Consider the following 14,196-nt stretch of genomic DNA (forward strand, 5'->3'; position numbering starts at 1 on the left):
ATTGGGGGAGAACAGAGATTCCAGTGAGCCTGGAAGACGCGCCTCACCTGCGTGGCGCCCCCCCGCGCCGCGGTGCGGCCCTGCTCCCAGCGCCTCGCCCGGCCGCCTAGGATTGGCTCCTGCCTCCCATTCATGTAACCTGTGTGTGCCTGTGTGTGAGCGTGTGTGAGTGTGTGTGTGTGTGTGTGTCTCGCTCGCCCTCTCTGTGTGTAAGAGAGCGAGGGTGGGGGACGGAGGGAGGCAGGCAGGCGAACAGGCAGGGAGGGGAAGAAGAGGAGGGAAGCTATTAAACACACACGCACACACACAGACACACACACGCACGCACACACATACGCGCTCGCACACACACACACACCCGCCCAACCCCCCAGAAGCCTCGGGATTGCAGCTGTTTCATGTGGGGCGGCAGTGCTGGCAGGGACGCCGGCCGGGAGCGGCCGGGAACCGGAGCCGGCGCGCGCGCGCGGCTGGAGGCTCGCTGGGGCCCCGCGCCCCGCGCCCCGCGGGAGCTATTGTCGGTCTCACTGGAGCAGAGCGCAGAACCGGGACCGGATCCTTCCCGGGCGCCCACTTCGGGTTCCAAGAGCCGAGGATCCGCGCCGCCGAGAGCGAGAGGAGCCGCCGGCGCTGCGCCTCGCTCCCTCCTCCCCGCTTCCCCGGCGGCGGCAGTCTGCGGCCACGGTAAGGCGGCGCGACCCGCTCCGCGGAAAAGCGCCTCGGGGACCGCGGCGGCGCCTCGCCGGCACTCACTCCGGCTTCTCCGCGCGCACTGGCTGCGGCAGGGTCGGGGCAGCTCGCACGGATGCCGGGGGCTTCGGAGGACTCTTGCCCGCTCCCCTGGCCCGCACCGGGGGAGGAAGGGAGGGCGGCAGGGGCGCGGGTTGCTGGCGAGGCTCTCCAGTCTCCAGCCCCAAGCCTCCGACGCTGCAGCCCGGAGCCCGCTGCGGACCGGAGCCCGGGGCCAGGGTGAGGGAAAAGCAGGGTGTGGGCGCGGACTCGGGGCGGCTGGTGGAAGGGAGGCAGGCGGCGCGCCCCGGGATCGTCCGCCTCGCCGACCGGGAGCCCCTTTCCGCCCAGGTCCCCGCGCCCGCAGCCCCTCTGCGGAGCCCCCCGCCCCAGGGCCCCAGCGGGCGCGGGAGGAGCCCGCGAGGCGGCGCCGGGCTCCAGCGGCTGTAGCCTGACCTGCGGGGCGAGCGCAGGCAGCCATGGGGAGCCGGGTTGGAGCGGAGAATCCGGAGACAAGACCCCCAGCCCCTTGCCCTCTGCAGCGGGCGTGGTGCTCTCCTCTCCCCGCCCGCCGCCTTGCAGCAGCGTTGATGTTCCCCTCGGATCGAGTTGAGGCTCCAGCCGTGGGGTGGACCCTCGGAGCACTCCGCGTGCGAGTGTGTGTGACTGCTAGCTAGCACCCAGGGCTTCGGGAAATGTGCTCTGGGTGGAAATGTGACCCCTGAGCTCCTTAGTCATTTTCTTCAAGGTTTAAAAATGCAGTCTTTATATTGGAGGTGCTATCGCGGTGTGTGTGTGTGTATTCCCACATGCAACCAGGGGAATACACAGCCAAGGACTAGGGACCGGGGAGGTTCAACTGGTGAGTAATCCTGGGCCTTGACGGGGTGGTAGGGTGGGCTTCGCTGGCGGCTGCCCGCCGTTCCCGGCTCTGCCCCCGCCTAAGCTAGGCTGGAAAGTCCTGGAAATGTAACTGCGTGGTGGTCTCTAACTTTGGAAATAGGCTCCCCTCTCAGGCGATGCGTGCATCCTGGTCCATGTGGACGAGGGTATTGAGGGTATTATTACTTACTTGGTGACTGGCCCCTCTTCAGAACCACGCCAGTCACCCCTCTGGTCCCTAACAACGCCTCCCCCCACCGCCCACTTCCCAGCCCTAGAGAGAAGGTTCGTAGATACGCAGTTATGGGTGAGCCCTCAATGCAGCGGAAGGGCCCAAGAGAAGCAGCCTGGGTTTGGCCGTGTCCCGCTTGCTCTCCTGGTGTGTGAGGAGCCCATGAGGTCGCCCTGCTGCTCGGTGGAAGGCCGCGGCGGGGCTCTGGGTCCATCCGGGCGCCAGGTCTGGGTGCCCATGTGCTTGGCTGTGTGGCAGCGGCGCGCAGGGAGCTCTGCCGACCTGCCTCGTGGGCAGTTACATAAACTGCCTCCGTGGTTCCCCGGCAGCGTGATGCAGGCACCGGGTTCTGGCGAAAGACAAGCCTGAAAGTTTGCCTGTTTAGGGGATGTAAGTACCGGGCAGGAGGGCGCCTTGCTCCAGGCGGCGCCCACTTCTGCCAGGGGGAGGTGGGTGGAAGGCTGAGGCCACTGTCCCCCAAAGAACTGGCTATCCAGTCAGGTAGGGTCCCGGAGGTGGATCAGAGAGAAAAAAAGCCGGTCAGAACTCAGGGTCTATGGAGTCTTCCGAGACCGAGGGGGTTGTTGGGAGGCCTTGGGGGAATGCTGTTTTAGGAAACTGACTTTGTGTCCTGGGAAACATCAAAGCCCCTCTCCTAGGCCTCTTGGAGCGCACCTCCCCATCTGTCACACCTAGCGCCCTTTAGGGGTTTGAAACCTAACCCCCCCGCGATGCCCGCCCCCCCCCCCCTTGGAGATGCTAAGCATCCCTGCCACCAGGGCCTGTTCTGGCGGGGGGTTCAGAGGAAACGTGCTGGCCTCTGCCTGGGCCAGTCACCATCGTGTAGCTGAGCCTGTCTTACTGAGCGAGCCCCGCGTTGGTGGGGATGGGGATGGGGATGGAGATGGGGATGGGGATGGGATGGGGATGGGATGGGGATGGGTGCGGAGTATGGCTTCCTTCTGGCTTCTCTGCTCCGCGGAAGGCAGTTTCCTTCTGTGGGTGTATTCTCCCTAATCTCGCTGCTTCCCTTCGCTGCCGCCGCAGCCTGGAGCATGCAGATGGTCGTTGATAGAGAAACCACAGCACGAGAGTGTTTTTAAATCGTCGCCCCCCCCCCCCACCCCACCCCGCCCCTGCCTATAGAGGGATAAGCCACCTCTAGACCTGGCGGATCCGGGCGGAACACTGAATGAAGTCCGGGGCACAGAGGTCCTGAACTCTCTCCCGCATTCGGGGGTGGGGGGTAGGGGGTGGCGTGGCGCCCGGTGGGCAGTGCTTTGCTTTCGCCACATTCCAGCGTCCTCAGACTCCGAATCCTCCCTCCCTGAGATCCCGGCTCTGGCTCGGCGTGTTCAGAAAGACTCCCTCTCTCAAACCCGGGGCCCTTCGGACTTCCTGCCACTGCAGCGATCTGTAACAATGCTATTGCAAAGCTCCTGCTCGGCTGCAAGCAGCTCAGGTGCCGGCCGGCCGGCTGCGCCTTGACCTTGCTGAAGGCGCCTTTAACCCGCCGCCAAGAGGGCTCCGGCTCCGGCTCCAGCTCCGCCCCGGGAGCCTGGGAAGCGGGAGGGCTGGAGCTTGGGAAGCGCTGCTGGGTTTGCTCCTGGGCTCGGGCAGGAATAGGGTCTCGGCTGGAGGAGGAGACCGGGCTCCGCAGCAACCTGTTTCCCCGCGCGCAGGGGCGGTGCGTTCCCGCTTCCCCTCCTCCGCACCCTGCGAGCGCTGCCCTCCTCCCCACCGGCCCCCGGCTGCTTCCCGAAACCGAAATCTCCGGTTAGCTTCGTCAGCTGAGGCTCCCTCGCCCCCTCAGCCGCCTTCCGCAGGGCGCCTCCGGCTCGGGGCTCCTAGGTGGGCAGAGCCGCTGCCTGGGGGAGCCGGGCCGCCGGGTGGGCGGGGCCTGGGCGGGAAACCCGAGCCGAGCCGAGGCGGCCTGTGGAGGCCAAGTTCCTGCCCCCAGCGCCCGGCGGTGCCCGTCCGGGCGGCACCTCCCTCCCTTCCCCTGGTCAGGCCACGGTTCTCCAGGGTCCCGGCTCGCTGCGGGCATCCTCCCCGCTCAGCTTCCCTGGGAGCTGTCCTTGCCAAAGTTAGGAGGAATGTTTTCACAGGTGGTGGCGGTGGAAGGGTGTGTGTGTGTGTGTGTGTGTGTGTGTGCTTGTGTGCTTGTGTGTGTGTGTGTGTGTGTGTGTGTGTACTTGTGTGCTTGTGTGTGTGTGTGTGTGTCCTGGGGATCGGGATGTGCGGAGCGGCCAGACTTCGCTCAAAGAGGTTTTCCCCCCTTTGTAGACATTATATGGGGGTGATGAGAAAGAATCCGTTTCCTCAGGCGAGGGTGATGGCCGGAAGTCCTTTCACTTAGTGCAACTGGACTCTGAGGAGCTGATTTCCCAGGGAGAACCAATGTCCCCCCTTGGTGGCGCCTTGCCTGCAATAGTCCCCGGAAATGTTTGGGGGAATGGGACATCCCCTGGTTCTTCAGGCAACACGAAGGAAATGGCTGTTCTTTCAGTTAGTTGTAGGGAGCTAATTCTGAGGAGGTTTTATTCCCGGCACGTGTCTTTATGTGAGTGGGGGCAGAGTACTGGTGAACCTGTGACTTAGCCATCTTCCCCAGAGCTGGGTAGGGTCTTTGTCAGGAATGGAAAGGTTCTGTTTTCTAAAGAGATATCTCTGATTCATCTGCCAGCATCCTGTTCTCATCAAGGCCTCTCTTGGATGGCGGTAGAATAGGGCAGGGAGCCAATAGACCTCCTGTAGGCTGTGGGGGGAGAAGGGCCCGCCTTGCTCAGTGCCCAGCCTAAAGAAGAACCATCAGAGAACAGATCCACAGCAATGGGAGGGCTTGGGATAGGAGGCAGGGAGCTCCCCGTGGAACAGGTGTTGTAGAAGAACATTGGACGGTAGCAGTGGGCAAGTGGAACTCCGAGGGCTCTCCTCCAGCATATCTGAGGTATAATGACCTGACCTCTGCAATTTTGGTGAAGTAAGGTGATGGGATATGACTTTAACCCCTTAACTTACTGGGTGGACATTATGGTTGTGTGGCCGTCCATGGGCAAGCTATCTTTGGAACGTCAGTTCTCTCATCTGTAACATGGAAAGATGCTGTCCAGTTTACAACACTGGAAGAATTAACGTGCATAAGCCTTTGACACAGTGTAGACCGTTTACAGATTATTATTCCCATCGGGCTCCTCCATTCCTTTCCAACATTGTGTATATGTTGGGTGAGGGTTAAGCAGAAGAATCACACACACACACACACACACACACACACACACCGCAAACCAGCAACTTTGCAACCATAGTCTATTTAAAGCCAGCTCAAATGCTTGAAATAAAAATATCTTCTCTTTTCTTAGAAAAGCCATTTCCAGTTTTGTTAGAATTTCTCCCTTGTTGAGTTCCCCCCGCCCCCCCCCTTTTTTTTTGACAAAATTATATTCTTTGTGCAGATTGTCATGTTACATAACCTGGTATTTCCAGATCAAAAGTTACAAATATGGGAAAGAAGGTGGTTAGTAATTTAAGATAAAGATTGTTAGGCATCACAAGCAAGGGACTCAAGATGACCACTGATGCTCTATAATGATCACAGAGATGGAAGGAAAATGGGATTGAGAAAGCACAGGTGCACATCCTCGCCTGGGTCCTGGGTACTCACCTGCAAGTCTTCACCTGGGTCCTGTCCAGTTCTAATGAATAGCACCTGGACTCAAGCCTTCTGTTGTTCTGGGCCCAGTACATTCTCCCACATCCATGGATCTAAACAGTGAAACAAAAGAACAGCAGGATTTAAATCACTTCCTTGAAGATTTGATTCCAAGCACCTAGAAGGGTAAATCAGTTCCAGATCTAATGTTTACCCTCCTTCTTACCTGGCTTATCAGCCTGGTTTATGGTAATTGACAGCTGAATCCATCTTGGGGCCACTTTGAAAGAAAATTCTGCCCCAATTCCAAGGGAGCCAAACACACATGGACCTCTGATGTTTCAGTTTTCCATAAGGATAGCTTCTAAAGAAACAGTATGGATGCAGGTGGTTAGCTCTCTGGGGGTTATAAATTTATTGCTTTGTCACAGTTTCTTTCCAACCTTTCTCTTTGTTATATCTAATTACTAAGTTATGTAATTAGATATCATGGTAATGATATCTAATTGCCAAAGTAATATGTGTTCACTGTAGCAAACTAAGACCATACCAGATAGAGAAAAGCAAAAATAAAATAAGTTTGACCACATTTTGGGTTCAGCGTTATAACTCTATAAATGTACAAAAAATGAGATCATGGTTATGACATTTTGGATTCTTATTATCATTTAAAGATAAGTCTCATCCTGTTATAATTTTGTCCCCATGGTAACATTTTTAATGGCTACATAGAAACCCAATGTTTTACCGTGGAATAATTTACTTAGACAGTACCCACACTTGGACTTTTTGTTTATTTTTAGTATTTTACTGTTATAGCAAAGCTGTAGTCACTATCTTTGTACATATGGCATTTTTCATATTTCCTTAAGACAAATTCCTAGAAAGTAGGATGGCAGGGTCAAAGGCAGATGCCGTGCTCAGTCTTCTGTCACACATGAGAAGCAGTAGGGTACACTGTGATTTCTGCTCCATCTTTTCAACCAGAATGTGGCTGTTTGTGTTGCCAGCTTGGAGCCTAAGTAGTGGAGGGAGGTCGGGGTGACAATCAATCCTCCAGCAGGGGATTTGCATAACTTGGAGCTGTTCTGCTAAACTGATAAGCAAATCCTTTTTCCAAGAACATTTTCCCTCCCTGGCTGTCTCCAAAGCATCACTCTGTGCAGCTTCAGCCAGCAATGGAGTTGAAATATGTAAATATGTTGCTCTGTATTGTAGGTGGGACCAGGCTCCACGGTGAATGACAAACAGTTCCTGGGAGAAGTGTGTGCCTTTCAGCCTTTGCTGAGGCAGTGGATTCCTCCCTCCCAGTCCTTCTCCTTTTCCTTTGGTTCAGAGGCCTTGGAATGAATGGCCACCTAGGACATCTTACAAAGGAAGACGGTGGAAACTGGCCCACAGCAAGCTTCTCCCCACCTGCTGCATGGCATTTGGGGGAAATCAGCCTGGGCACAATGAGAGAGAGAGAGAGAGAGAGAGAGAGAGAGAGAGAGAAAGGAAGAAGAAAAGGAGGGAGGGAGGAAGGAAGGAAGGAAGGAGAAAGAAAAAGAAAGAAAGAAAGAAAGAAAGAAAGAAAGAAAGAAAGAAAGAAAGAAAGAAAGAAAGAAAGAAAGAAAGAAAGAAAGAAAGAAAGAAAGAAAGAAAGAAAGAAAGAAAGAAAGAAAGAAAGAAAGAAAGAAAGGAAGGAAGAGAAAGAAAAAGAAAGAAAGAAGTTGACATGCTTAACACTGTTGTCAAAGTGGAAAGAGTTGGGATCTGGCCTGATCCCTGCATGGGCCATTCAGTCAGAGTGTGTATTTGCCAGTCTCGCTTTTCATGTGTCAGATTTCTGTGACCCAGAAAAGATTTGCTCCCTGTGGTTAGATGACTCGTCATGTGACAAAGAATTCAGTAGAGCCAGGGGAGGAAGTCCAGTCCTCCCATTTCCCAGGTGTCCCCGTGCTCAGCAGGAGGCATCAGAAAGCTGCCTTTAGGTTGGATAGAGGGGTCATCTCAGGGTTGTTGGGGGGTATGGCCACTGCAGAGGAAACCTGCTCCACTGGTGGCCCACTTTGAATTCTGAGGAGTGTTTAGAGACTGCCTTTGATACTGATACCACTCCGATTTCACTGGGGGAGGTGAGGGAATGTTTTTGTCTCTTGTCATGCTCTGAACATCACATCAGGGCTTTTCTTTGATTTGGAAAACAAAAGGGAAACAGAACATGGATGTAGCAGGATCTCCAGAGCAGTAGACCAGTGCTCCTGCTTCCTGTGTCCCTGAGTCCTTCATTTGTTTCCTGGCTCGGAGCTCTATAGTGGGGACCACAGTGGAAAAGGGTGTCAGATGCAATCGGTGAATCATGATAGTCCTCAAGAACATTAGGTTTTAAGAATGTTTTTCTCTTGTTCTGGCTGGGTAGCTCAGTCAGCTAGAGTGTCGTCCTGATGTGCCAAGGTTGTGGGTTTGATCTCTGGTCAGGGCACATACAAGAAGCAACCAATGAATGCATAAATTAGTGGAGCAACAACTCTCTCTCTCTCTCTCTCTCTCTCTCTCTCTCTCTCTCTCTCTCTCTACTCTCCCATCCTCTTTCTAAAATCTCTAAAATAAAATTTAAAAATAATGTTTTTCTCTTAAAGAGCCAATTTTCTTGCTGTAGAATGACCATTGATTTCTAAACATCTGGTCTTCAGATCCCTTGAAAGGCAAGCACAAGGGTTGCAGCTAATACATTCTGCTTTGGGTAAAATGCTTGCCCATTCCTGGGATGTTTTCCTCTGTAAAATTAAGTTGAGAGAGGAGAGTGGATTGAATGCTCTGAAGGCAGTGCTTCTCAAATTTTAATAAATACACATCACCCAAGAATCTTGTGAAATGCATGTTCTGATTCAGTAGGTCTGGGGTGGGGCCCAGGGATCTGCATTTCTGACCAGCTCCCAGGGGTATCACGCTGCTGGTCCCTGGCCTACACTTGGAGTAGTAAGCATTCAAGAGACTTTGTACTCTGACATTATTTCAGAAAGTGATAATAATGACCCCTGGACGTCAGGAGGAGCTGTCTTATATTTGTAGATTGACACTGTAAAGAAAGGTGTCCATTTTTTCCTTTGGGGTTTCAAGAATTGGCATCTTCCTTTTTGAAGACTGCAGGGAGGGACATAGTCAATCTTCTCATCCAGTTGTGGAGGGAGGAGGCGGAAGAAAGGGCAAGAGCAGAACAAGCATGGGCTGAGGGCCTTCTTGTCTTCATGTTCTGGATGAGGAAACTGAGGCTCAGTAAGGCAAGCCCTTTGCCCAAGTTTACACACCTAGAACTATGTGGCTCCTGCTTTTCCTAGAATAGCAACATTGTCATTTGGCGACTGACATGGAGGCCCTTTTACTGGGCCCACTTTGAGAGTGGATCAAGACATTTAAAAATTTGTGTCATTATCATGCAAGCAATTAAAGTGCTTAAGAGCTTAGAAGCAATTTGTTCAAGTTGGTTAAATACCCGCCCTCCCCAATCTTGTTTGTAGTATTAATTTACTCATCAAACTGTGACATCAAAACCATTGCGAAGGTAAATGTCCGTATTTTCTGATGGGTGGGTCCCTTCCAATGAAAGCAGTCTGCATTGATGGGCTCTACAGAGGAAGGATCCAGAGCAGGGTGAGCCAGAGAAACTAGCCTTTTACTAAATAAACCCAGCCCTGCCTTGGCCTCTGGATGAGAATTGGTTCCTTAAACGTTTTATTAACGTGCAATTATTCTGAGAACCAGATAGCAGTGCAGCTCTTTGCAAGCATTAATTAGCTGATCTTCACATCACCCCCACATGGCAGATAAATAACATTAACACTGCCTTCCCGTGAACAAGTGGACACGTGTAGAAGTGAAGGCTTGCCTTGCAGGAACCTAGGAGAGGTACCTGGCCTGAGATGAGTTTGTCACTTAGCAACTATTTTATTAGGGGATGCACTAGATATTCTAGAGCTGTGCTGTAGTTGTATAGACTTTCTCCTGGGCTCTGGTCCACCATTATTCAGGGGAAAGATCATAAGTTTTATTGCCTGCTGTACCACTTTCAAGCCATGTGGTCTTGTGCAAATTATTAAACTTCTCTGAGCCTTGGTTGCAGAGACGGAGCATTCCTAGCATTGCAGAAAGTCCTATGAGATACTGCTTTGAAGCTTGGGATGATCAAAGACTAATGCCAAGACCCATGCCCTGGTGGGCCTCCTGTGTAAAATGTCCTCAAACAAGAGCTGACATGTAACACTATGACATAACCCAAGCTGTGGCGTGGTACTTTGGGGCACTGGCCAGGGACCCAGCTGCTGAAGCTGAGCCACTTGAGTTCCAATCCTGATTCACCCACACCCAGGTTCTATGACTAGAGGTAGGTTGTTCAAACACTGCTGCTTTGCAGTCGCATGCTACCGTCTTTCACTTCTCCTATGAGCCCAGATTCTTTCTAAGACAAGGCTGGATTCTGAAGAGGGAGCTGGGAGACAGGTACTCTCCTTTGCAAATTAATAAACCCTTCGAGGAAAGCCATTTGGCAATGGCTGTCAGTAGTCCCTGAGACACATTGCCTTTAGTCCAGTATTCCAACTGGAGGACTCTGGCCAAAGAACACAGTCACAGATGGGCAGAAAGCTGGAAGGATAAGTATGTTCATGGCAGTGTTATTTATAATAGTGAAAGAAAGATGAACAATTGGATAAGAGAAGTATGGTGGAGCCCAACAGGGAGATATTAGAAAAGATTAAATGTTGTTTTTGAAAACCGGCTTTTGTGACATGGGAAAATGCCACAATAAAAATACGCTTTAAAAAAAACCCCACAAAAAACCTAAACTCTATGCTGTTAAATCCCATATATATTGTTCAAAGCAGGCTTTGTGCCGCAGGGCTCAAGATTGGATGTGGAGAAGTACCTCAGGGCCTCTAGGTAGACAGTCACTGAGAGCTCTCTGCTAGGTGTGGTCAGAGGCTCCCAGCTGCTCTGCATCTGCCCCATTTGCAGCCCTTTGGAATTCTTGGCTTATTCAGCCTTGTGTTGGTATAACTTCAAGGCCAGGTCAGACTTCCTAAAGTCAAACCTTAATGCCTCTTCATGGCCACTTAGGGCAGTTTCTATGTGCACTCCCGGGGTGTTTCAGACTGAGCAGCATGGGCTCTGGGGAGGAACAACTAGCTTTGGAACCTGAAAGAACAGGGCTCAGACCCTGCCCTCACCTCATTGCCTTGTAACCATGGGCAACCCTCCTGTAGCTCAGTGTCCTCATCTATCCACAAGGGAAGCAAGGATCCCACCTCACATACAAGAGTTAAGTGTTTACTGTAGTTGAACATCTGGTACAAACCAGTCATTGAAGATCCTAATGACCTCTAACACCATGTTAGTGAAAAACGCTAACAGATACTGGATTGCATTCGCTGCTGTGTCACCTGGCAGCTGAACGAATTCCAGCAAGTTACTAAGTTTTTCAGAGCTTCCATCTTTTCTTTTTCCATTTATAAAATGGAAAATAGAAGTACCTACTTCAAAGGGTTGTGTGGGATTTGTGAAGTAACTTACACAGTGCCTACCAGGCAGTGTCTTCATTGTGACCATAGCTCTCGGCATGGCTACTTTTCCTGCTATCTCTTCACCCATTCAGTGCCTGGTCCTCTGATGCTAGCTTCCAGAGTCTAGCCTGAACCATCAGTGCACTTCAGTGGTGGACATAAAAGTGTGGAAAGGGTTCCAGGGGGGATCTAAAGGAGCCTGTTCAAGGTCTGAGAGAACCAAAGGGCTCTAGAGTTAGACAAGCAGGCCCGGGTTCTGATTCCGGCTTTGTCCCTTTGCCACTCTGGACCAGCTTGGTCCCCATATTCTCTGCCTGCTTCTCTCAGCTGCTGTTAGGGGCTGGATTTTGAGTTCCTGATATGCCTTCGACTTGGTTTTGCTCTTTTTATGTTTACTCCTGGGCAGAGCCCTGATAACCATCCCTCCCCACCCAGCCTGCAAGGCTCAAGAGGCTCCAGATTACCACTTAGAGAAGGGAATGACTGACCTCTGTTGTTTATGACAAAAAGCTTATCAGATGGTAGTGGCTCCCAGGGTGGATGCCAGAGATTTGACATTGTCCAGGGGCCCTGAGGCTCTGCACATACATCTAGATGGTTACCTTGATTTTACATTTTTTAGATAGTTAACATTTGTTTGAGAAAAACTTCTACCCAGTTGTCTGCTCTCTCTCTCTCTCTCTTTCTCTCTCTCTCTCTCTCTCTCTCTCTCTCTCTCTCTCTCTCTCTGTGTGTGTGTGTGTGTGTGTGTGTGTATGTGTGTGTGTGTGTGTTTAGTTCATCACAAGTTCACCTCAAAGTAAGGAAAAGTGTTATGTTCTAGAGAGGGATTTTTATTTATTTTTAAAATATATTTCATTAGTTTCAGAGAGGAAGGGAGAGTGAGAGAGAGTGATAGAAACATCAATAATGAGAGAGAATCATTGATCAGCTGCCTCCTACCCATCTTGCACTGGGAATCGAGCCCACAATCCAGGCATATGCTCTGACCAGGAATGTAACCGTGACCTCCTTGTTCATAGGTCACTGCTCAACCACGTCAGCTGGGCTTTTTGAACTGAATGTGCCTAAGCACTGCCTGCAGACTTGTTAAAATGCACATTCTGATTCAGCGGGTGGGAAGGTGGGCCTCAGATTCTTCATCTCTAACAAGCTCCCAGGAGAGGCCATGCCTACTTGTTCTCAAACCTTGCTCTTCCGTCCTGCTTCTGTTTTCTCTTCCTTCCCATCTCCCCAAGTTCAGGAGTACCAGATGCAGAGTATCGTAGAGCAAATGGACCTGATCAGTTTTGTGCAATTATTTGTCAGTGTTGCGGTGGCCTCAGTGGTGGCCGCTGTGGGATGACAGTAGACCTAGTACAGAGTGGGCATTATCATACTGCCACAGAAAACCCTCGTTCCAGGCATTACACTGGACTCTCCAGGCTTCTTCCACATCCTCACACTTATTAAGCCTCATGGATGAGGCAGCGATGTCCATTACTAGGATTAGTATTACTTTGAAGGCTTATAACATTTATCATGTTTTTTGTTTTTGTTTTTTCACTCTTTTCGGAGTATGCCAGTAATACATGTAAACAGTTGAAAATTTAGAAAACTTAAGACAACCCGGAGAACAATTGTAAACAACCCATAGAGCTGTTGCCATATAGAGTGAGTTTCTTTCCCATGTTTTGGTTTTCTCTTCAGTACTCTTTTTACACAGACTTTGATTTGTCGCTCACCATCACTACCATCACCCCCTGCCACCATTTGGAGCAGATTGTACCCATTGTTTTGTAACCTTAATATGTCATGATCACTTCCCTGTCCCATTACATTTTTCTCTCCAACATGACTTTTAATAGCCATGTAGCATTCCATCCTAAGGATATATCATTTTTTATTTAATCATTTTCTGATTATTTTCAAATTTTCACCACTGTAAGTAATGCTGGGATCAACATTTTCATCTACTTGTCTATGTATTTCCTTCAGCCTTTTGACTTGAAATTGTTAAGTCAAAGATTATGCAGCTCTATAGGGCTTTTGATAGGTGTTGCTGAGTGACTCCCTGAAGGACTGAGCCACTTTGCCTCCAGTCTGGCAGGAGTTAGGTCAGGGAAGCTATAGATCTTTATTCTCCTTTTATGAGGGTAGGTGGCACTCACCAGGAGTGCCAGGGTGGAGAAGCCCAGAATAAACGTTACCCCACAGGCTCCCCAGTGCTGGGCCAGTGTGTCTTGAACTGTGTCACACTGAATGAGATGGCCATTAGGCCATGAGGGTTGGCCTAAACCCATGGTCGGCAAACTGCAGCTCGCGAGTTGCATGCGGCTATTTGGCCCCTTGAGTGTGGCTCTTCCACAAAATACCACGGCCTGGGCGAGTCTATTTTGAAGAAGTGGCTTTAGAAGAAGTTTAAGTTTTAAAAATTTGACTCTCAAAAGAAATTTCAATAGTTGTACTGTTGTTATTTGGCTCTGTTGACTAATGAGTTTGCCAACCATTGGCCTAGACCACATTTTGTTTTTTGGATCTGTGAAGGACTCTGTAGCTTTAAGGAAAGAAGGGAAGGTGCTCACATAGTGTCTCTCAGACTTTAGGCTTATGATCCAAATATAGCGAGAACGTGAGCACTTCTCACCATTGAACATCTGCTACCCTGGTGAAAGGAAGCCCCCATCCTCTCTCACCTGGATGATCGCAGTAGCTTCCCAGACTGAACTTCCTGCTCTACCCTTGACCCCTTGCAATTTATTCTCAACACAGCAGCAAAAATGATCCTGTTAAGACATAAATCAGAACATGTCATGCCTCTGTACAAAAGTCTGTATGGCTCCCATTTGTCTCAGAGTAAAGGTCATAGTCCTTACACAACTTCCCAAACTCCAGATCTCCCCCACATCTCTGACTTCACCTCCTGCCAGTCATCCCTTACTTTCCCTGCTTTGTTGGAACATGTTAGGCCTACTCCTTCCTCAGGGATGTTCTTCTGCCTAGATTAGTCTTCTTCTAGACATCTGCATGGCTAATCACTGACCTTCAAGTCTTTACTCCAATATCACCTTCTTAGCAAGACCCATCTTGACAATCCCATTACATTGGTAACCCTCTTTCCTGCCCCCAGTATTCAAGATCTCTCCTATCCTACCATATATTTTCTTTCCATGGTGTCAAATACT

At 50.7% G+C, this 14,196-nt stretch overlaps 1 protein-coding gene across 7 annotated transcripts in view; it reads left to right on the forward strand.

The window, feature by feature from the left end:
- The first annotated feature begins 355 nt into the window (after positions 1 to 355).
- Positions 356 to 14,196, forward strand: part of TENM4 (teneurin transmembrane protein 4) — a 695,703-nt gene continuing 681,862 nt past the window's right edge. For 6 of the 7 annotated variants that reach the window (XM_084894429.1, XM_084894427.1, XM_084894432.1 and 3 more), the window contains exon 1: positions 356 to 684. The gene's annotated coding sequence lies outside the window, so the exon portion shown is untranslated. Of the gene's footprint in view, positions 685 to 718; positions 970 to 14,196 lie in introns of those variants that run through there. The other variant, XM_084894428.1, reaches the window with a different exon arrangement.

This window comes from Pipistrellus hanaki, assembly GCF_964339955.1.
Source record: "Pipistrellus hanaki genome assembly, chromosome: 9".
Lineage (NCBI taxonomy): Eukaryota > Metazoa > Chordata > Mammalia > Chiroptera > Vespertilionidae > Pipistrellus > Pipistrellus hanaki.